Consider the following 25,465-nt stretch of genomic DNA (forward strand, 5'->3'; position numbering starts at 1 on the left):
AGTTCCTTTTTGCATAAATATGTCCATTTGATCGGATGAGCACCTGATTTTGCAACACGCTGACAAACGCAAGGGAATTTCATGAGTAGGAGTCAAAGGAAGAAACCATTATCCGGCAAATGTTTCCATTCCGAACAAATATTAGCATTGAAAACTGTGTAGAGTAGAATCATCTCTATGCAAGTTTATTCTTCAGCAGTGACACTATGACTTATTCATAATCTTAATCCACAGTGGCTCCTCCTAAAATACGCTTTTATTTCTCGTTCCTGTTATTAATATTACATAACGTCAGTTCTCGCAGATCATTTTGTGACATCTTTTCTTGCATCGTCTCACTCTAAGACTTCATAGCTAACTGACACGTATAGAGCAAAAGGAGGACAGGAATGTAGCTAGTGGAGCTAAAAATGATCGCTTAATTGACCACGTGAGACATTTTACGGTCATCATGAAAGGTGTAATTACATACATTTCTCTGAAAATTTACCCAAAATCTCGCATTGCTTCATTGAACTAAATTTAAAAAAAAATGATTTGCTTTTCTGGAAACTTTCCTCTTGGGATCTTAACATATTGAATATAAAAGCAATTACGGAACTACGTAGTTCGTAACTTACCGTAAAGCCACGGTTACGAAGCGTTTCAAGGGGGGTAGGGGGGGGGGGATAAAGCCCAGCGGTACGTAATAAATCCGACCCGGGGGAAAAAAACTTTAAATAAAAAACGTGAAAAAAATTGAAAATTCCGCCCTTCCCGAATGAATTTTTTTGCGCGTGATCCAGCCAACGCAACGCAACGCGTGTTGCACTTACTCACCCCTTCAACCCCTCTTCTCTGTTGATCTATTTCCGTCAAATTCCAGCGTAAAACCTCAAAACAAAAACAAACCAAATGTTTTTCAGGCCGTTTTCCCAGAATTTTCTTGATTTAAGTGAGGGGTTTAAAAGGGGGATGTAGGGTTTCGTACGGGTGCGTTACAAGATGGGGGAGGGAGCCGTTACATAATACTTGAACGGCCCCTGAAGGTCCCCGGGTCGGTTTGAAATATTTGGGCGATTCTTGTCCCAAAATTTTCGCAAAACGCCGCAAAACGATCCGAGTCAATTGAAGAAGTCGGACATGAAATTTTTGACGAATATTGTGAAATTTTACGTTTATCTCATCACATTTTTAATTTAAAGGAGTGTTTTTTACAGAAAATTTTACGAAACAACAAATGAAACTCTTTTTGAAACATCAAAATTTCATATTATTGAAAATATACGCTTTTCAAGTTTTTATATCATGTCCGACCTCTCCCATTGATTCAATCCACTGGCGCCTAGAAACCTGAGGGGATACTTCAAGCATTGCGCACTGCGTGAAGTATCCCCTTAGGTTTGTAGGCGCTAGTGCGCGCTTCGCGCCGGTTGCACGCCGCCGGTCCGGGCTCCGGAGTAAATAACGCAATTTCGAATTTGGCGGAATGGAGAATTTGCATGCAATTTTTTCATTGCTTCATCTGAAAGGGCTGAAAGAGCTGATTCCGCATTATTTTTTATAATGCTTTTCTGACATGGAAAATAGTATAAAAATATATTTAAAGGTAAGAAAATGCACCACCTAGTGACGTCATCTGGAGGCATTTCCCATTTAAACACACGTATTTTAGCAGATCAAATCATTTTGTCACATCTTCTCCAATAATTGTTCAATTCATGAGCCAAGGGTATCCTCGTGTTCAGTTCGCTCAGTAGTTTCCGCTTAAACACGAAATTCATCAAATTTCAGACACCTGCAAAGTCTCTATTTCGAATTTAGCGGTAGTCACATTTTCCCAGGAGCACCATCCGGCAACCCCGCGACACGGTGATTTCCTCGCTCAGACCGCGCCGCCCCGGCTCACGGATGAAGAGCCTCGAAGCTCGCATATGAACATTCATTCTCAATAAACAGGGAGCGGCGGGGGGGGGGGGGGAGCGCGCGCGGAAGGTGCTAAAAGTTCGCAGGAGGGAGGCACGATTCGACTTAGCGTGACACGCCTCATTAAGAGAATGGATCCGATGAGTGAGCCTGATCCCCCCCCCCACCCCCTCCCTCTCGGTGCCCCGGTCGGGAGCGACTACCGGTTCCGTATATCCCGGGGGCGAATTTAATTTTTCATTAAGTTATTTTAATTACTATTTCCAGAGTGGAGACTTCACGCTTGCTTTGTCAATGAGTGAGCGAATGATTAAAGCGCGCGATAGAGGAAGAAAAGCTCGGGATCCCGGCCGTCGCCGGCTGTCGAATCTCGCGGCGGGCGGCGCGGGTGCATGTGAGCTCAGCCAAGATGACGTCATTATACAGGGTGATTCACTGCTCAGCGAGAAAATTTCAGTTGCGTAGGGTTCATGTAGGCTTTTGCAGCTTAACGTTTTTTTTCTAGTGCCGCCTGCCGGCTTATCCGTAGAGCTGCATTTTCTATTTATTAATGAATTGAATCAGTGAGAACGAAAACACACCAACTCGAAAAAATTAAGATAATCAAAACGCACGCAAAGCTGCACGATAGTTGAGGAAGTTAGCAAGAGAAAAAGATTTTTGATGCCTAAAGACGAGTGTTTAATGACACTTTGAGGGTCCAAGTTGGAACAGATGCGTTAACTTCAATGACCTTTATGAAAAATGACTCTCTTTAATAAACATTGAGAATATTTGAGTTACCTAGTTAGTGTGTTTTCATTCTCACTAATTCAATTGAGTAGAACGCTCAAAATGACACCCGGACACTAATTTTCATGTAAAATCACTGGTAGATGCTGCTGCACTGTGCATACCAAAAAAAAGGAGGCTGATTTGACGTTATGGATGTGAAAAGTGTGCGACGACTCACACAAAACGCTGAATTAAACGCTACAACAGTTAGTTTAACATCTTGACATTGCGGAAGCAACTGCTGTAGCGGTTATTTAAGTGTTTTGTGAGTTGTCGCACACTGTTTTACATCCAGAATGTTTAAACAGCATAATTTTTGTTTTCGGTGTAGGAATAAACAGTGAGTACTAATACATGGGTTATTATACAGAAACGCTCGATGTTTTATCAATACTATAAATTCTCTTGAAGGTAGTAAGCTTCAAGAGGGATAATACAAAATATTTATAAACTGTTCAAAATTCTCAAATGAAAACAACGGTGTAGCCGGTGGGGGGGGGGGGGTCCAAAGGGTCTGCCTCCTCCAATACTGAAAAATTGTCCCACGGAAACCGAAATGTTTCTTGTTTTTTGAAATTATTTTACATTTGGCACCTCATGAGAAAATGTTGACCTTAAATCTCTCCCTAACTCCACCTTGAAAAATTTATGAACTCTCAGAGGAAAGGAAAAGACTTGGAATATACGTCAGAACTTTCCTTTTTTCTGTGATTGAAATTTAATTCAAACGTAGTGAATGATATCAAAACAAGCTAAAAATAATTCAGTGTAATTAACTACATGATGTCACACAACAAGCAAAAGATGAATCATGATCATAAAGTTGAATGCACTAAATTATTTTTGACTTTTATCTCGTTTTTATGTAATTCACAATGCTGTTAATAGCTAAGCCAGCAAATTTGGCATTTAAATGTTTTGATTCAAACTTTGCCCATTGTGGGTAAATTTTAATATCTCGAGACACTTGATCTTATTAATGCATCATAGCGTGATAACTTTAAAGAGAAAATGGAGACCACTTGCAACAACACTCATTGTCAAAATCACCGCTTGGCTACGCTTACTCTAACATAAGAATACCTATGAGCATCACATTCAATAAATTTGGATGATAGATTTTATGTCTCAGTCGATTACATAACCTTTCTTCTAAATGGCAGATATCTAAATCAATTTTATGGCCACTCAAGAAACTTTTACAGCTGGTTGGCTGGAACCACGACTTACTTCATACAATATCGAGTGATATCAAGGCAGGCTGAGAAAAGTGCAGAAAAGAAAGATAGTCGGCGAACAATGGGAGAGAAACTTACCAAAATATTTAATTGACGACTGACGGAGTATTTTCCGGGGCCTTTAAAGGGTACACTTGAGGTATTAACAACAACATTTAATTTTGGTCAAAAATAAGCACGTAATTATAAAAAAGTTCAAGTTTGAGTGGAATTCTGTTATTTTACTTTATATCTAGTCGCTGCAGGTATTGGATTTGTACGTACGAGAACCTTGCAGAGAGTGAGTATACTCAGTTTAAACAATTTTTACTGCAAAAGTGAAATAAATTGATAAGAAGGTGCCTCCATTAATAATAGAAGAATATACCTCCAGTGAGGCTAAATGTTTCAAAAAATGGTCACCGAGTTCACGAGAAAATTTAGTGTGCTCATCTCCGGATGCACCAACGGATCGTGCCGAGATTTCCAATTTTTTTCCTAAAAAGTGACAAAAAAGTGCTGGAATGCCTAACGATTTTTGGACTGTCATTGAACAACTCAGTGGCAATGAAAAAATGAGTCGAAATTGGACAATTTTAGGACAACAAGCTTCAGGGTTTTATTACTATCTAATAGCCGGAAAATCTTTGAATTCAGCCTGATTGGTTTCTGCTCACGTTACGGGGATAACACTCACTGAACGAAGGTGTAAGACGTCAAGAAACATTTTTGTATTGTCATGATAGCGATAGTTACTTTGTGGCATTGTTTATTTAGTCAAGACAGCCAGAAAACATTCCTTCGCCTACACAGAAAACAGCCGAGCGCTTTTTTAATACGATCGTACTCGTATTAGAGTTTTCCCGCTTGTTTTCAGCTCCTTATTGATGGAGGCTGATGCGTTTTCGGTTTTTGCCGCTTGTACGACGGCGGTCATCGAACCTGGCGGCACGAAAATAGCATCTCTTTCGAACGTAAATGAAGCTTGAATGAAAAATGATGCAGTTTCTGGCCGGGACGCCTTCGAGCAGGGGAGAATGTCGGGGCGCAGTCGATAGCGATCTTTTAAATATTTCATTCGACGGCCAAATGCGTTTATTCCGCGTGAAAACAGGGGAGAGCGCCCCGCCTCGCGCAGTCGATAAATTATGAATGCCCCGACCGCCGACGAAATTAAAAATGACATTTGGCGGGAGCGTGGCCTTTGAGGTGGCCGCTAACCCCATCGGGAGGATTTGCGGCCGGCCCGAAACCTCCAGTCACGCGAAGTCAAAAGGATCAAAGTATAAAAAGAAAACCCTGCACGGCAGGATGTGCTTTTCATAACCTTTTCTGCAGACAGGTTCATATTTGGGCTATACTTAGCGATAAGCAACTACTGCCACTAAGATTGTGCATCTTCTACGTTTAACGCTGATGCGTTTATTTTACGACAAAAAGGGAAAGTTTATCGCAAAAGCTGCGGTCTAAAAATCTTGCAGACTAGCCAAAAGGGGGAGTTCATATTATATCAATTTATGAGAATGTGTCTACAGATTCACAAAAATGTAAACTCTTCTAACTCGATGGATTACCGAAGGGTATGTAAAAGGTCCAAAGGCTTTCTGTGCTATTGTAATAGAAATGCAAATAATCTTAACTTATAAAGCTTTTTTGGAGGGATGGAAAAGAAAAAATAAAAGCAAAAAAATCATGACAGAAAATGAATCCATTGCATTTCGACTACATTTTGCAACTTGAAGCTATAAATTCTAACTCATCTGAAAAAACACTCATGTGCATGGAAAAACTAATGGCACATACGTTGTTTTTACGCCGGGCCCAAATTTATAGTTCTTAATTGGAAAATGTAGTCCAATTGATCCTGCGGAATAATTTTCTCATGAATTTAATGTTTTTTTCTTACGAGAAAATAGAAATGGATAATTTGGTTAATGTTTTTTCCTTTTCAGATCACATGATTAGACAAACGTCACAATACCGGTGGCTCGTTATGGTGAAAATTAGTCCATTTTTGGGGTTTTCGCGATCATCTTATGCTGAAGCCAAAATCAAAGTCTAACGTGAAGATCATTCCTAGGTAAAATTTCTTTTTTATCAAACGGTACCTGCACTAACAATTTTCCGCGAAGGAGCACTAATGACTATGGGAAGAAATAAATACATTAACTCTTCGGTGAATGAGTTAGTTAGTTACATTAAATTCTTGGTACATCTCGTTCCAAGTTATATGTTAACGCATAGAAAATTGACAGTGGGATGTAAGATCATTGAATATGTATCAAAGTCTGACAAAAATTTGATTCTTTTACCTGATGATAGAGTCACCTCAGAGTTCACCTGGGTGGCCTGAATAGCATGTGACGGATTGACATCTTCTTGTTAAATACAACTCTGCAAAAAATAAAATATTTCCTTAGTTTATGTAACATAATTTTTAAAGAGGGTCTGAAGAAGCACTTAGGATTTCCAGAAAGCACACCTGTTAAAGCGTACTAATTCATGACGTGTCAAAGTTCCTTGCCAGTCTGCAAACATTTATATACATTTAATAGTTTTTATCTGATAGAAAAAAAAACCCCATCGATCATGTTGCATTAGACATGCGAGCCTCATGGAGAAACGGAGAGAAAGAAGGGAAATGATAAAAATCATATAGAGATGAAGAAAGATAAAAAGATGAAGTAGAAAAATTAGAATGAGACAACAAAGGAGGAGGACTATCGTCCTAAAATATTTTTTTAATAATATTTGTAATGAAGATAGACTATTGTTTGTGCGCAGTGCAATTCTGTCGTGCTGAGGAAAAAACGCCGCATGAGCGTTCGGATGTGTCCAAATTTCCCCCTACAAAACATTAATTTTTGGGAAATGTATTCATATTTTCCTTTAAAATTCTCTGATACTGTGGATTAAATTAGGAATAAAATCATTTGTAAAATTGGAGGTAAAATATACAAAAGTTTCCCAGAAATGTTTTATTTTATCAAAGGAAATTTGGCAACGCCTGGAGGCTCATACAGCGTTTTTCCTTTGGACGGGGGAATGGACCCATTGCAGAGATCCTTTTCGCGTTTACCTCGAGCAACTATTCTAACTCTGCGGAGATCAAATTGCATACACGATGAATTGAAGAAACTTTGCAGCTGTGGAATGGGGCAGTATCGATGGTAAATATGAAAAGCAGAAGAAAGAAGAAAACTTGTGAGGTAGGAATAGTAAACAGATATAGAAAGAGGATGAGTTGGACCGCGTTTAACAGAAAGGAACCAAGCCACATCAGCTGTTGCCAAATTTACCTGGGGAAGTCAATTTTTGTGCGGAAACGTTCGTGCGGATTCCATTGGAAATTTTAAAGAATTTGCGTCGTACTATGGGGATTCACTGGAATTTGCACGAATATCTGCCCAACCGTTTTCATGTAAAAAATTAATTCGTCCAATTAAATTTGGCAATCACTGATGTGGCTTGGTTCCTTTCTGTTTAACGCGGCCCAGTTGAAGTAAAGCAGTGAGGGAAAAAGGGCAAAAGGCATCAGGTTTGGTTTCAGCTCTGCCGCTTTTTAGCCCTTTGCTTTTTTCAGACGCTCTCTGTGCCAAACTCTTGATCCTGATTTAGAGGCCGAGAGGAATTTCGGGCTCCTTTTTTCGGTTTAAAAAAGAAGTGGGAGCAACGGCAGAGGGGGGAGGGGGAATCAGCGGCAGACGGTAATTTAATTTGCCGAGAAGGAACGCAGGCACCATTGTGACACAACGGCTAAACGAGAAAACTGCACAAGGAACACACGATCATCAACCTAAGTTCTCGAACTGCGAAGCGAATCAACGTGACTGAAATGCTGAAAATCTGCGCCGCTGTTTGCGCTTTTCACAGCTGAAAAAAGGCCGCTCAGAGACGCTGCCTGAAAGTTAGCCCGGGACGACGCCACGTTGAAATTCATAGACTGCAAACCGTTTGATTGCATTAACGAGGCTTTTGTTGCGCCGACTCGGGGACCCTACGCACCCAGCCTTGAGGTCACTCCTTTTGCCTTTGTCCGCTGTTTTTTCGAGTTTCATTGCGACGAGTGGAGTTTATGTATCCACGGGGGTCTATTCACTTTGACTTTTTGGAAATAGTCCTTACACTAGGAAAAATTTGACATGTTGGATTTCGAGAAAAATTTTGGTTTAGAAACATGTACCAGAATGCTTAACTGCGTATCTGGTATGGTTGTCAAGATAAATGATCGCCTTCCCCTCCATCCTAGAATAAAAGTAAAATGATAGAGTTTGCACTTGTTATGGAGCGCTAAACTTTCCGATGGAGAAATCTGAACTTGAACGTTTTGATGCACATAATTTAAGGTATTTTGGTGGCTCGATCATAGACGCTTCAAGAAAAGTATGAAAAACTCTGTTTTTCAAGATTTAAATATTCGTCCGAAACGTAAAAGTTGCTATTTTGCCGATTTTCTATCAATCAGCACCTGGATTATCCGGATAAATTAGGCAAAGGCGCACGCCTGGGGCAGGCGAATTGTGGACTTGATACCGATTTCAAGTTGCTTACATCCTGATTTTTTGGGGATTTGATCACAGTTAGTCAGAGAAACTTCATTCTTAAAGGGAGATTCACCCAAAGAACAAACGGACTGCGTTCAACAAGAAGGAACCAAGCCACATTAGCTATTGCCATATTTAACTGGGTAGATTAATTTTTTACGTGAGAACGTTTGTGCGGATTCCTTTGAAAATTTTAAGGAATTTGTATCGTACTATGCAGAAAATTCACTGTGGGTAGAGAAAGTCGTGGGACTGTATGTAAACATGGCATACACAGGGTCACTGCTGCGTAGCAAAAGCGAGGAAAGTTAAAACGCCTTCAAATGAGTGGGTATGCAAGACGGACATCCATCGAGTACGAATAGTTGTATGCAGCGCCTTCGTGAAAGTCACATCCTCTCGTTACGGTGGTTACGCGCGGAAGCCTGCATATTTGGACTGCGTATAACAGAAAAAACCAAGTCACAACAGCTACTCTGCCTTGCTAAGGAAAAACGCCGTATTAGCCATCAGGCGTTCCCAAATTTCCTTCAACAAATGGTTCTTTTCCGATTTTTTAGACGATTTCGTTCGTAATTTGATAAAGACGTCCGAAAATTTCAAGGGAAAGTTTAATGGACCGCGTTTGGCAGAAAGGAACCAAGCCACATCAGCTATTGCCAAATTTAACCGGGCAATTAATTTTGCACAAAAGGAAGTCCCTGCGAATTCCTTTGAAATTTTTAAGAACTTTGCTTCGTACTGTGCAGAAAATTCACTGGTATTTTTTCGCACAGAAAGTCGTGGGACCGTATGTAAACATGGCATACATAGGGTCACTGCTGCGTAGCAAGAGCGAGAAAAGTTGAAACGCCTTCAAATGAATGCGTATGCATTACGGACATCCATCGAGTACGAATAGTTGTATGCAGCGCCTTCGTAGAAGTCACATCCTCTCGTTACGGTGGTTGCGCGTCGCGTCGTTGCGCGTATAAGCCTGCATACTTGGACCGCGTGCAACTGGAAGGAACCAAGCCACATCAGCTACTACACATCAGAAATATGCAGAAAATTCACTGTTTGCAAGGTAAAAATCCGCACAACCGTTTTCATGTAAAAAATTAAACCGCACTGAAAAAAAGTGAAGTTGATTTAAGATTCTGGATGTAAAAAAAGTGTGCGAGAACTTATGAAATGCCGAATTACTTGTCATAGCAGTTAGTTTTACATCTTGGCATTTGCTAAAGTAACTGCTATAGCGGGTAATTCAGCATTTTATTAGTTCTCGCACACTTTTTTTACATCCAGAATGTTACATTAACTTCACTTCTTTTTCAGTGCGCCCAATTAAATTTGGCAACAGCTGACGCGGCTTGGTTCCTTCCTGCTAAACGCCGTCCAAATACGTTTTAATTGAACACCTCCAGAAGAGGTGAGCACGGCGCGGGCGCTGTAAGTGGGATGCTCCCTCCATCTTCCTTATCAAAAACCGCGTATGTACACGAAATCTTCATGGGATATACGCGGTTCTCCGTTGGGAGGGCTGCTCCCACTCCTGGAATCCTCGAGCATAATGGGAAGTTGCTTGAATAAGCGACACTTGAAAAACTGTGGCCTCTCAGTGGAGCTAGGGCTGGGCTAGGGCTGGAGGAAGACTAACTGACGGGGAAAATTGAGGTACTAGAAATTTTCGAGGGCCCGCGGAAGGAGCGCCATCTTGTCGTCGCGGCGGCGTGAAGTTTCGGAAAGTTGCACTTACAAGACGGTCTCATCAATCTACTCGGGTGTCGTTGGGAAGCCATTGTCAAGGCGTCGAACGCTCTCGACGAGCGCTCACCGACCGAAGACGACGACGACGACGGCTTTCCTCACTTGAAAACGTCATCGAAACGCCTTCTCCTTCTGCCGGGGGCCCCGACTCTTGTCAGACGTCACACGGCACGCACTTGGAGCTCCATCGCCGAGGATCCGGATCCAGGCCTCCTTCTCCGTATTTTCGCCCTCGTTTGTCCTCTGCAGATTCATGGTCAAGTGAGGCATTTTATTGAACTTAAACCTTTGTTGCATGAGCTAGTCGTTGATTTTGGACAGAAAATCTACATTGTACAGTATTTTTTCGACAATAGAGTCAGTTGGAATCGATTTTTGTAGTTTCTTTTAAAAATAGGAGATCAGACTTATGATGCTCTCAAAAAATCATTTCTTGCTTTAATTCAATTTAATACCCAAGCATAGAAATAAAGCTGAAAACCGTTTGTTGCTTCTATGCAACGCTATGCAATAAAGGAGGACCGTTCAAGTATCATACGTAACGTATTTATGGGGAGGGGACGCTTGAGCCAGCGTTACGGTGCGTTACAAGGAGTTGTGTAACAAATCAAAACCGAAGAGGGGGGAAAAACGTAAAAAAAACGCAAAAAATGTAGAATCCCGCCTTTTTTCTTGGAATGTGGGAGGCTGGCCTGGCCAGCGTTACGTAAATCAAAATTAGGTGTTGGGCTGCGTTACGGGTGCGTTACAAGGGGTGAGCGGGTGTGGAGGGGTAAACAATCGGAAAAAGTGCGTTACGTAATACTGATACGGCTCTTGATAAACTCTGACTGTGCGAATTTTGACGTGTGTAAGATGAGGACGCATTAGAATACAGGGGATCGAAAATCAGAAGAAGGACAAGGACAAGAAGAAGACGGAAAGAAACAAAAAATAGAGGAGAGGAAAAAGGGAGGAAAGAGAAGAAAAAAGAAAACAGGTATTACGAAGAGGAAGAGAGGGAGGGAGTGGCATTATAATGAAAATAGGGAGAGGGAGATAACGGGAAAACCGTGCGATGATATCATCAACGGGCCAAAAATATTGAGACGTTTCTACGTCCAGATGTAACTACGAGACTTCATGAATAGAGAGCTCAGGTGACGTAATTAACTGCTTATCAATGACTGTCATCATAAATGTTATCAGTAGCTGTAATCTGTCGCTTCACGAATTCAAAGAAGGCCCAGCTAGTGAAGAGAGACATATTTCTACACCAATAAAAGGAAGAAGAAAGAATAAGGAAGGAGGAGAAAGAATTAGTGTGAAAGGAAACAAAAAAAGAGGAAAAAGATAAAGATAAAGAAGAAGAGGAAGAATAGGAAAATGCGGAGAGGTTGGAAAAGAATAGGAGGCAGCGAAAAAGAGAAATAAATATAAATTTTCTCTCGTTATCTCTCCCCCATCCACCTCCTTCTTCCCTTCATTTCTCCTCCTGAGTAAATTCGAACTTTAACCATCGGAATATCGTAAATAATGGAATGATACAACTATTCGAGCTTGCCTGCTGCACAGTATCATTCTCAATTGATGGCGTTTTTGAGTTCATTAATTGTGAGTCGAGCTTTCCTCTTAATCTCACTCTTCATTCCTCTTTCTCTCTCCCCCACTTCTTCTTTCATTCTTTCTCTCTCTTCTTTGTTTCTTACCCATGTCCTTAGCTTTACAAAAGATGAAAAACAAATCGGAGACCACCTTCGTGAGAATGCACCATTAGAACTGTTATGCACTTCAAGAATATATTAGTCTCGGGTATCTGGAAATTTCAAGTTGAAGTCTGACAGACTAGCGTTGAGCTACTGAATTGATTCCGAGGGTCAAATCCGAGCAGGGGCGACAAGAGAGTGGATCAACTCGAATGCGTTCACTGTGCGCCTCGACATATCACAAGAGATGTCGCCGAAGAATGAGTTTGTGCAGACTGAAAGCGCTGAGAGCCCAATCTCCACGTCTGTGCCGCTCCGAGAAGGCCTGCCACCATTCTCGCCCGTGACGCTTTGACACCCCACGTCTTGAAACACGACGGACGTGCCCTGCCTACCCTCCCGCGCGCTGCTTTCAGATGGTGCAGCGAGAAAAATTAGGGGCCACCTCAGTCGTTCGATAGATGAACTTCGTACGAATCATCGGATGGAACTTTGGTTTTTTTTTCCATTTTCATTTTCAAAGATTTTTGAAAAACTTGAACATTTTTTTCTTTAAAATTTTCAGCTGTTACCATGCTGCTAATACCTTGTTGAAAACATATTGACATCAGCATGGTCTGAGACAAATATCGAAGGTGAAACTGCAAAAATGTAACCATCGGAATATCGTAAAAAATGGAATGATACAACTATTCGAGCTCCACTGAGTTGCACAGTATCATCCTCAATTGAAGGCGTTTTTGCTTTCATTGAGTTGGACTTTCCTCTTAATCTCACTCCTTATTCCTCTCCCCCCTCCCTCTCTTTTTTATCCCTCCTCCTGTGAAAATGCAAATATTCTAATATAGATTGAAATTCTGATTCTTTTCCAAATTTTAGACAAAAGAATTCATCGCTCCTGCAAGAACAAGTTCTCAGTGAAGCACCACACAATAGTATTTTGAACAATTTTTAGCTCCTGAAGAGACACTTATCTTGAAAGTTTCAGCATTCCATAAAATACAGAATTTTTAGAATTTCAACATTTAAAAATATGAGACGCGGTTGAAGAGGAGAGCCACAAATAGTTCGTAGGTTTGGTGAGTTATTTTTCCAAAAATAGTGAAAACTCGTGAGCTCATCGCCATTAATTCACAAACTTTTGTAGACCCGTATTTCGGTTGCGGTGTTTAAAAATCCAAACTTCTACTCCATGTTGGAAGAGGAGACCAAACCGACATCATGACTTGAATTTTTCACAAAATATTCTTAACATAGAAAAGAAGATATCGGAAATATTCGAGAAATGACGATTAGTAGTTTTCCACGTAGAAAATAAAATATAACAAGAAGTCTGCACCGTCACAAACCGAGACACGCATTTCTGCAGTTTCACCATCGATATGCTGGTGATAATATGATCCTCTCGACATGTCACCAACCAGCGAGCTGATTATTAAAATTGATAGACAAAGCAACAGACAAAGAATACTCTAGGAAGGATATGAAGGGATCCTATTGGTGGAAGCGGGTGGTTGCAATGGACAAAGGACGTACGTAAGAGACTAACTGGACGTATTTATGCGAAACGGAGATATGTGGAAGTGAAAAGATGGGGTGTGCTCGTTAATGGTCGGGCCATAAGAATGAATGGGGAATATAAAGCGCCAGTGACGTCAGCGGTGAGTGCGGTGACGGTTCCGGGATCGGGATCGCCGTCCGGCGTCTTTAACTCATGAGCCCTGTCCACAACGTTCTCTTGCCATGCCCGCGGCTCATGAGTTAGCATATTTTGGCGCTTAGCTCCTTTTGATTTAATGTCAAATCCCGCTTTTCAATTTTCTCAAAAGGAGCTATCTCCACTTTTACATTGTTTCTTATGACCCAATTAACGAGCACACCCCATCTTTCCACTTGCACATATCTCCTTTTAGCATAAATACGTCCAACTAACGGCACCTCACGAGGGACCCGATAGTTTGTCCATCATTTCCTTGCTTAGTCTATAGGAACCACCCATTTCAACCAATAGGATCAATCTATACTCCTTTTGTCTTCTTTGTCTAAAGTTTTGTCTGTAAAGTTTAATAATCGACCCGCTGGTCGTGTTTAGAAAGACTGCCTAGTAGTATATCACGACAACCCATTGAGAAAATGAGCACTTGCAGTATAAGCAACAGCACGTAGGGTGAGGAGGAGAAGGGCTTGCGGCTTTTTATTCCCTGTTTGTGTAGAGTACACTAGCTTCTAATTCACTCTAAAAAAATCTTGTCTCGGTCTCGGGTGGGTGTGGCGATTCTGACATTCGCCTCCCGCCCGATGCGAGAGATCAAAGCGCTATGATTAGAATCAAAGAGGACCGAGCACCTTATGGATTATTCATTCCGGTCCCGCGGCGGGGCCGGCGGGCATCGCGAAAATAGATATTTGATCCCGCTTCACCTCCCACCAACATCCTTCTGCACTTATCTTCCTTTCGGCCAGCTGGTCGCAGCTGCTGCTCCAACATCGATGCCATTTTATGAGGGACATTCTCATCCCATAGGTCTTTTGATCAACTTCAAATCGCCAGAATCCTGAAATAAATATCATTGGATCGCATTCGATAGTGGTTCAATGTATCGTTTGGTTCAAAACATTAGAACGTAACCTGAAACAAAAGTTTTTAGATTTAAGTAGGAAAAGCTAAAAACGTGAAAATTCTTAACAATTTCACTTCTTATTACCATTTTATACTCATATAAGAATCAAAAACTTATCACAAAAAACCCGTTCCCTCAGATTACTCATTGACTTATTGACTCCCATAGGTCTTTTGATAAACTTCAAATCACCAGAATTCTGAAATAAATATCATTAGATCGTCTTCGATAGTGGTTCGATGTATCGTTTGGTTCAAAACAGTAAAACATAACCTAAAACACAAGTTTTAAGATTTAAGAAGGAAAAGCTGAAATGTAAAAATTCTTAACAATTTCACTTTCCCTTACCATGTTATGCTCAGAAAAATCGAAAACCCGTTTTCACAAGAAACTCGTTCCCTCAGATTACTCAACTGACTTTTGAGGCTATGTTTACATGTTGAACCAATCGATATCGATACAATTTCACCTGTTTGATGTATCAAATACGATGCTTTATTGAGGTGAAAAGGTTTTCAGAATCAAGTGGTCTTTAACACCTCCTCTTGGTAAAAAACAGAGCTTAGCCCCAGGATCGTATTGATTAAAAGATTGTGGAAAGATTTCGGCCAAAGTCTTAAAACCGATTTTCAACTCACCTTTACAAAAATCGCTTTAATGAAAATTTTTCCTTCGTCAACTATAAGGTTACTCTTCTTAGGGGTTACAATCAACCTCCGAGCAGTAGCGAGGTGTGAGTGATCGACTATTGACATTTCCCCATTTGAAGCTATGGTGTAAAATCGATTTATTAAGGTGTTCGATGCGAACACCCTGTTTACCAATCCTTTTCCATAAGTTTAAATGGCAGATCAATCGATATATCGCAAAGAAAATCACGCTACTGCCTCTGAGTGCTGAAGGTTATAACTAGTTTCATCAATATGGGTCTTTAAGTGGTCAAAGCAAACCACGATGATTTCTCGTGTTGAATATCCGATCCGATAAGCCGAAAATTTTTTAAATCGATATCCGTTCCTTTCGTGTTGAAGGTAATGTACTATGTCTAAAATTGTGATGAAGGAGTATCACATGTCTAAAGGAGTGAAAAAGGGATGACAGCTGCAACAATGAGGGATGACGAGGGTCAGTCTGTATTAGCAGCATGATTCAAAGGCGTTCTAAAATGATAAAAAAAATGTCTAAAATGTCAGGCGCAGAAAGAAGCCGCATAAATGAAGGCACCCAAGTCGAAAAATGCGTATATTCATTGCAACGTTTTGTGGTCTCCCATCAGAAAAAAAAAACTTTAAAAAAGATCGACTTGAAATTGTCCTTGAATATTTTTGAAGGTGCGGAGAATACTTGAAAAAAATGTTTGTTACATTGCACAACCGAAACTCTTAATAACCTTATGGATTGGGTTTTGATTCTTTGAATCAAGGTTATTTTCTACAAATTCAGTTTCTGTTGTCAAAGATTTCTCTATGCAAAAGTCGAGGAAAGAGTCTACCGATTGAAACGAATCGAAATTTCAATTTGAGCGGTACTCATTCAAGTCACATCACGCCAAAACCACTCTAGTTGTCTGGAGTTGAGATCTTGCTTCGTCGAGTTTGCAAAAGCTTCATGGGATTCAATAGCATTGGATTTTCTCCGAAAAACTATAGCTACAGCCTACTAAATAATTGGACTGAGGTAAGCAGAAAGGAACCAACCCACATTTTGGGAAAAATTGAGTTATGAGTGGTTTTGAACTCAACTACTGCTCTACTATCCATCGCCAAAAATTCAAAGTTTTTGTTGGAGCAAATTTTGCAGAAATTGAACTTGAAGTTTATCTTTTTCATTGCGTCTTGTGCATGAGCTAAACTTTCATCCTCTTTCTCTCGGTTCGATCCCCATGTGGCTTGGTTCCTTTCTGTTTAATTCCGTCCAATTTCCGTTCTTTTTATTAATGTTTTCAGACCGCAATGCGATACCTTCCAAACTACGGACTGATTTCTGACACCTAGAGAATGAGGACAACATATTCTAGCCTAACGTTCCACGAAAAGATTTCCTCATTGGTTAATGGCATTCATAGGAAGAACTAGTAGGTTAGAATTCAGCCAAACTTACAAGAATTTGCTTTCATTCGAGACTAACCCTTCGACACCTTGTGCGATCAGGATTGAATGCCAGCGAAATTATGAGATTCCCGAAACTATGTCTTTGTTTCAGTCCACCTCGTGCCACACTAGGTCGACTTCCACTAAGGAAGAGAAATCCACATTTTGTTTTTTCGAGAATGCGCAATTCGGATTACAGTCTTCCCGCGAAATTCTTTGCAATTGCATTTGCGGTGGAAAACTGTCGAATATCTCTTCGAACGGAGAACTTTGCTGTTGCCAGATTGTGATAGTGACGATTCCAGGAAGTTGACTGCACCGTATTCTTTCCGAAGAGAGCCGGCATAAATAATGTTTTACAGTTGAGAGATTTTGCCTTGATGAATGTCGACTTTTCTTATTTAAATGTACGGTTTGCGGTGTTACCTTCTAGAGAGAATTGTAACTGGATTATGTGAAAAAGTTTTCATACTTTAGGGGCATTAAGTTTTTGAACAAAAAGTGAAGTTTCATTAAGGGGCTTGAGAAATTACAAATAGATACACAAAGGAAAGGCAAATAGGTGTGTTTGGTGGTTAAATCGGGTTTTAACTGTGACTTTCCATTCTCAGAAATTTTTAGTGGTGTTCACGGTCCTCGTTCATGGGTTCAGGATAATTAAATAAGATCCAAAGTCTATGTTGGAATTTTCAAAGCTTGTGTTTCTGACAAAATAAATCAAAAGAAAGCAAAAATGACACAGTACCAACAAATAGAGCCACCTTTTGTCATTATTATTGTATTGTCCCTAAGCAGCTTTAATCGTAAAGATGAACAGCGCTGACCAAAATATGCGTAACAACTTTATAAACCATCGCCTCATTCCTCCTCACGTTTTATATTTTTTCAGAGGAACAAAGTAAAATTCTGCTGGAATTACTATTTTTTTCTGCTGAGCAAATATAGTCTTCATGGTTTGAGGAAAATGTGCACAAAGTTTCAACACATTATGCTTCTTAAGGTGCTGAGGATTGAAACCTGCAGTCTTCAACTGAGATGATTGTTGGAAGACCGCAGAAAAAACCATTTTACCTTTACTTAATCCAATATACCAGGACTTCGAATTTCAATCCTTTAAACAAAATGAGTTTACTGGTTTTGATTTTATATGGTAGTATTATTCTGAAAGGTTTTAACCGTTGAGCAAGACTCCATCGTAGCGTAATTTCCAAAAAAAATTAGATTGTGTGTTTTAATTTTCGGTGCCTAACTTGATAATGTGTCCAAAAATACAACATGAAAGGAAATTGTACGGCATTGAATGCAGAGTCTGGGTAAATCAGTCTAAATTGAAATCCATTTAGCAAAAATGACCCAGTGCGATTACAGTGATGTAAAAATGTTGCTTCTCCACGATTATCTAAAAAATCTCCAGGAATAGCAATCAGTTTTTGCTTTCCACAAAAGAATTGTTAATTGTAGAGGAAAATTATTGTGCAATTTATAATATTGTACATAAAATAAGTATTTTTATGAGAAGCGAAGAAGTAACACAATTTTGAAAACACTGTAATCGCGCTGGTTCCTTTTTGCTAAATGCGATCCAATTATCTATTCGCGGTTAACTCGCACCCTCAAAAAATTCTTATTTTCAGCAATATCTGGCAACGTTGCCGGCAAATTCAGCGGCAGATAAACCGCTACGGACGAAGAAAAGCGAAGGAAATCGACAATCCAGCTTCTCAGTTTCAATCGGAGTCACTCTAATCTTGTAGCGTTCCTGGGTCCAGTTCCCGGATTGTCGGATTTCACGTAAACCGGAACGGGGGAACACACGCTAAGGAAAAACGCCGTATGAACCTGCAGGTGTTGCCAAATTTCCTCCGGTAAATCACGAATTTTCCGGGAAAATTTCTGAATAATTTTCCCTCAATTTTTCGGATAATTTGGTTCACAATTTCATCTCAAGCTCCTGAAATTTTCAATGAAAAATATTCGTAGCTTCCCTCGGAGATGAACATTTTATAGAAGGAAAGTTGGCAACTCTAGAATGTTCATACGTCGTTCTGCCTTAGGACGGCACCACGATCCGCGTCGTTGTTCAATCGTGAATTGCATTCAGTCCGGTCAAGAAACGCAGTCTGCACTCACAATTGAATTGCAGATCGTACCACGCTTGAATTGATCGCTCTGGGGCGGTCCCTGCTATCGAGACTCAGGTCCACCTGTCTTTGCGATACATCGATTCATCTGCGATTTAGACCCATGGAAAGGGATCACGATAAACAGGGTGTTCGCAATGAACTCTTATTAATCGATTCTTTACCATAGCTTCAAACGGGGAAATATCAGTGGCGTGGCGTGCTTTGCTATATATCGATGGATCTATACGATTTAGACCTGTGGAAAAGGATCCATAAACAGGGTGTCCGCGATGAACACCTTAATATCGATTCTTTACCATAGTTCCGGGTGGAAAAGTATCGATAATCGATCAGTCACGCCATGCCACGACTCCGGATTGCCCCTGATTTTCGAAACACTCTTGGAGATTTTCGGACGCAATGTAACTATGTTTTTATGTGACATTTTGATGCTGAAAGTCGGGTACACATGACCGGGACGTCCGGGTCGGTTTTATCTTTTTTTTTTTTTTTTTAAGGGAAAACCTTATGTTATTATTTGAAAGGAAGACAAATGCGCGACAAAGTATAGTTCTCACATTAGTTGAGCAATTTGTTTTGCAGAGAAGGCCTAGTTTGGCAAACTTGCCCGGGGAGATGCTTGATCCGACACCCATCAATCATCAATCATCAATAAACCAGCACAATGCTCAACAAGTGGTTTATTGATCATCACTAACCTGAAAAAAATATTGATCGCTGATTCATCTTTTTCTTCACTCCATTTTATTGCTTTAATTCTCTAGGTTTCAAGGTCGCTGAAAAAGGAACGTATTAATGCTAGGAGGAATATGTGTGTTGTATTCATAATTATACGAGATGGTTCCTTTTGGCATTAATGTGTCCACATAATGTCTCTGTTTACGGCTGATCACGTTTTCTGATGTTCCAAAAGTGACAATAAGTGTAGATTCAGGAGAAAGGTAGAGTAATTGCAGTAAGAATGGACTGACAAAGAGTTTGGAGAGTTGGTCTGAATTTCAACCACATTCTTGACTTTGTTTTTATATTTTAAACGCAATATAGTAGGTATGCATGATTAATAAACAGCCGTGCTACGTAAGGTGTACGAGAGGCTTTCAGAATATTGAATATCACCAAATTTCTCTTTATAAAATATTTATTTTTAAGAACTGGTTGTAATATTATTTCGTGACATTTTCAAATTTAGTGGCTTTCTTGCGGATATCATGCTCTAATGCATGAAAATTTTTAAAAAAAAATGATGCTAGTAAGGACTTCATTGAGAAATTTGTATTTTGTTTTTACAAAAACTTGGTGACCGTCCATCATACGATCACACTATTTTTCTCTTTCTCATGACATAGTGGCTATTGAAAATGTGTGGTACGGTACTATCACGCATTGCTGCCCTACGCTTGATGAAAGTGCCTTCAATTTTTTGTTATGCAACACGGACATCCGCAGAGCACGTATAATTGTATCCAGGCGTTGACATACTCTACCCAGTTGCCCTCGACTTGTTGGGCAAGGGTAAAACGTGATAAACGGTTCTGAAAACTGATTTTGTATTTAAATGGAAACAACGCTTAGACAGTTTTTCTGTTTTATTCTTTGAAGCTAGTTCTAGAGCGTTTTAATCATTTAGACAAAAGTAATAGGATGGTAGAGTAGTGTTGGGCTCACGCTGTTCTCCGAAGAATTCAACGATAAATAATTCCAAAAATATTTATTACATTAACAAATTTGAACTCCAATGAGTATCCGTACCAGACTGAGGGGGAAAATATAAGCCTTAAACCAATTAACCATCATCCCTTTCTTACTATCCTTTTCTATTTTTAAAAGAGAAAACATATTTACAGAACTGAACGATGCAAAAATGCAACACTATACACAAAGTAAGCGTTAACGCACTCCGTGGCATGTATTTCAGGCAAATTTTACGCAAAAACGATTCACACAAGAACTAACGCAAACACCAATTCTTAGAGAAGATAAAATAATGTATAATGAACATAAGTTATACGGCAAAAATACAAATTTTTCTTTCTGACTTTTCATTTTGCCATTCGTAAAATTTTCGTTCTACTTGGATTTGATAAAAGACTAATAAAATTACTTTCAATGTTTCAGTCAATTACGGTGAAAATATCATTTTGAGCTATTATACAATGTGCTACCGAGGGCAAATTTTCATCAGTTTCTGTTGAAAATGACTCCTTTTCTTTTCTCTTTATTCGGAAAGCTAATCGTGTTTCCTAGCCGTGCCAAACTTGAAGATATTGAAGCTACTCCCTGAAAAAAAAAGTGTTCAAACCTCCATCCAGGAGGAATCAGCTTTGCCAAGTTACAGCGCAGAGAACTTTGATTATTTTTTCTCGATGAGGGTGAATAAATATGAAATGAAGTGACAAGGAAGTGTTGGCGATACTGGACAGAGATCCAGGAGCACAGGCGGAATGGTAGTGGCATCTGGCGAAACGACGCGTTAGTTTTTCAGCCGCTGTGCGTGAAAATGACTCCGAAGTTGATGATTGCCAGACTGAACCGAAAAAAGATTTAAATAAAAATTGCAGGGGTGTTATTGACGGAAAATTTAGAGGGGACAGCATTACACGAAAGCGGAAAGACGTTATGTTCACAACTCGTCTTTTCCCTCACGAGAAAATGTAACCACTTTTCAACTTCGCCAGGTTTCGCCTCGCAAATTGCATTTTTACCAGGAGAGTCATCAGCAGTTTTAACAGAAAATTTCACAGATTTTTTTTTTCTCTTACAAAAATCAGAAGAAAGTTGGATAAATCTTGCACAAGTACATTCTTGTTAACATTTAATTGCTTAAGTCAATTTTGCAGAAATGCTAGAGAACATCCTTCACACTGCATTGAGGACCGAATGAGTACCTTTTTGATTGCGCGCCCATTTTAAGATAAGTATTTTGTTATTTACGATCTATTTTCACAGTAACTAAGTATGTCAACTCAAACAAACAATTTTGATGGTAACCCTCTCTTCGATTCTGGTTTCTGAAGCGGATGATGAAAAAGCAATACGCAAATAAAAATTATGCACTCCCAACATTGAGAAAACATTGATTCTTCAACGTTGTAGAAAGCGCCTCTGAAAACCGGCCGTTGAGAGGCGGATAAAGTTGTGAGATTAGTAGGAATTTACAGAATTTTTCAATTCACTTATCGTGATTTTTAAGCCGTTTTCTTGAAGAAATAATTCTTATTTTTACTCCAACTGGAGATTGTGAGAGATCCCGCAAGGCGATAGAACGTCCATGTGGCGTACAAGTGTATTATAGAGTCCCTTTATACCCAGAGTAACGACAACTCGATTATCAGCTGACTGGCAGCCGACCTTGGCTGGCCATGGAGGCCGAAACTAGTGCACCCAAACGAACGATATTGAGGGATAAGGATCAGGAATCCTGCGATGTCTGTCACACAAAAACAACAACATCAACAAAGTGATCAATGAAAAAGAAAATGAGGTTGGTTTGTGAATAATTTCTTAGTCTATTTTCATTTTGGACCTATGGAAATAACAATTTACTCTTGATAAACCACAATTAGGTAATATTTTCATTATTCTTGTTCACATTCGAGGTACCGCCATCTTGGTGCACTAGTTTCGGCCTCCATGAGCGAGAACCAATCAGAATTGGATTTTTTTTTGGGCCACTTTCAGCCCAATCCTGGCCCAACCAAAAGTGAGTTGTCGTAACTCTGGGTATAAAGGGACTCAAGTGTATTAAAAGAGGATAAATCCTGCGATCATGCAAGCTTGGGATGCCGCATATGTTCTCAGTACCTATCCGCCTCTCTTCGGCCGGCCACGCCGTATTTTATTCCATTTTTTCCCCTTCACCACAGAGGATGATCGTGCCAGCAACCCCTCCCCTCACTCCCTTCACTCCCCTCCTCCACTCCCCGTTGCTCCGTTATTGTTGTCGAGGTGCGGGATTCGAGAGTTCGCCACTTCAAATCACGTTTAAATGCGTGAATACCCCCAGGGGTGTTGGGTTTCCTGTGTGAGGTATAAGTGTGAACTTGTTCATAAAAAAGTGAATCTGATGGTTTCAAGCTCATTGCATATGGCTGAGAGAGCTCGGACTTGAGCATTTGAAATAAGCTTTGAGCGTATCAAAAACCGTCCTTATAGTTGGTTATTTCAACGCATGTAAAAATTACTCTGAAATAATTTCTAAGCCCAGATACATCAAACCTTAAATGAGAAAAGCACTGTTCTGTTGCTTTATCTCACTGGATATAATCGTTAAAACAAGCACAAAAAATATGGTCTAAATATGCAGGTTTATACGCGCAACGACGGGTTACCACCATAACGAGAGGATGTGACTTTCTTGAAGGCGCTGCATACAACTATTCGTACTCGATGGATGCCCCTATTGCATACGCATTCATTTGAAGGCGTTTTAACTTTCCTCGCTCTTGCTACGCAGCAGTGACCCTGCGTAGGCCATGTTTACATACAGTCCCACGATTTTCTCTACCCACAGTGCATTTTCTGCATAGTACGATGCAAATTCCTTAAAATTTATACCAAATTTATTCTCACTCTTAGAATATACGCTTTCATAAATTTCACACAAATAGTCGCCTTCCTAACATAAGGGAATAACTACACTCGATGATGAGACCTGTTGTCTATATAACTCAATGCTCTCTTGGGCTCATCTCAAATTGTAATTACGCCCTTTTATCAGCCAAGCGACGAGTTATCTCCGCGGATGATCCAAACTTTCCGCGTAACGATGATTCAAGAGCGTTGAATAATGTTTTAACCAAACCATATTCAATTTGAAAAAAATTCTTAGAAATATGCTCTACCCGATGTATTCAGTAGCCATCAACATGCAGATAAAAGTCTCATAGAGTAGCGTTGAATAATGTTTTAACCAAACCATATTCAATTTGAAAAAAATTCTTAGAAATATGCTCTACCCGATGTATTCAGTAGCCATCAACATGCAGATAAAAGTCTCATAGAGTAGCTCATCGATCAGAACTGTTTTTGTCTCAAAGAGCATAGATATGCACAAATTCTATGATTATATTGCTTGTAAAGGGAAACTGAGGTCTCTAAGTATATTGCCTTTGATCTGGCAGCAGTATCGGCAAGCATTCGAATCAATAACAATCCAATTAATAAACAAAGAATCACGAAATTACTTATACATGAACCGTGTTTGGCAGAACGGAACCAAGTCACATCAGTTATTGCCAAATTTAATTGGACAATTTAATTAGTTACAAGAGAAAGTTTGTGTGGATTCCTTTGAAAATTTTAAGGAATTTGCATCGTGCTATGCAGAAAATCCACTGTGGGTAGAGAAAAGCGTGGTACTGTATGTAAACATGGCATATATAGGGTTACTGCTGCGTAGCAAGAGCGAGGAAAGTTAAAACGCCTTCAAATGAATGCGTATGCAATAGGGACATCCATCGAGTAGGAATAGTTGTATACAGCGCCTTTGTGAAAGTCACATCCTCTCTTTACGGTGGTTGCGCGTCGTTGTGCTTATAAGCCTGCATATTTGGACCGCGTGCAACTGAAGGGAACCAAGCCACATCAGCTAAAAAACAGAAGCTTCACGAGACTTGTCAAATAAATAGAATTCATTAATGGTCAAATGGTCTATCTTTAGGATTCAGCAAACAATCGGAATTGGATCAATCGATCGAATGCTTGGGTGTAAACAAACTTTGTGAAAATAAATAAAATCAAAAGGAACTATGTGCATACAATTTTTTTGCCTTGTAGTTCATTTTGATTAAATTCATTTGTACATAATTCCTTTTGGCATTAATGGACCGCGTTTACCAGAAAGGAACCAAGCCGCATCAGGTATTGCCAAATTTAAAAGGGCAATTTAATTTTTTACACGAGAACCTTCCTGCGAATGCCTTTGAAATTTTTAAGAAATTTGCTTCGTACTGTGCAGAAAATTCACTGGTATTTATTCGCACAGAAAGTCGCGGGACTGTATGTAAACATGGCATACATAGGGTCACTGCTGCGTAGCAAGAGCGAGAAAAGTTGAAACGCCTTCAAATGAATGCGTATGCAATACGGACATCCATCGAGTATGAATAGTTGTATGCAGCGCCTTCGTGGAAGCCACATCCTCTCGTTACGGTGGTTACGCGCGTGAGGCTGCATATTTGGACCGCGCATAACAGAAAAAACCAGGTCACAACAGTTACTCTGCCGTGCTAAGGAAAAACGGCGTATAAGTCATCAGGCGTTGCCAAATTTCCTTCAACAAATCACACATTTTCAGGAAAATCTGTGAATAGTTCTTTTCCGATTTTTCAGACGATTTCGTTCGTAATTTAATTTACAACGTCCAAAAATTTTAATGGAAAATATTTATATCTTTTTAAAAAAATAAATATTTTCTGAGAGGGGATATGGCAACTCTTTAATGTTCATACGGCGTTTTTCCTTAGCACAGCACTACTACACATCAGAACTATGCAGAAAATACACTGTTTGCACTGTAAAAATCCGCACAACCGTTTTCAGGAAAAAAAATTACTGTGCCCGATTAAATTTGGCTATCGCTGCCGTGGCTCGGTTCCTTTCTGCGATCCACATAATGGAGTCCAGCAAACCAGCCATGCCCCAGATGTGGCCGGTAGATGTTGTGGTGATGAACACTCGCTGTAATGACTTTTAAGCACGTGTATTGGAATTTTCAGAATGATATAAGTGGGACGCA

The 25,465-nt window shown here is 39.9% G+C and overlaps 1 protein-coding gene across 1 annotated transcript in view; it reads right to left on the bottom strand.

Annotated features, from left to right (window-relative positions):
* Nucleotides 1–25,465, bottom strand: part of LOC109032891 (limbic system-associated membrane protein) — a gene marked incomplete in the record, with an annotated part of 401,446 nt that overhangs the window by 125,844 nt on the left and 250,137 nt on the right. The window contains 1 exon segment of the mRNA XM_072299275.1: nucleotides 6,209–6,290.

This window comes from Bemisia tabaci, chromosome 4 (genome assembly GCF_918797505.1).
Source record: "Bemisia tabaci chromosome 4, PGI_BMITA_v3".
Classification (NCBI taxonomy): domain Eukaryota; kingdom Metazoa; phylum Arthropoda; class Insecta; order Hemiptera; family Aleyrodidae; genus Bemisia; species Bemisia tabaci.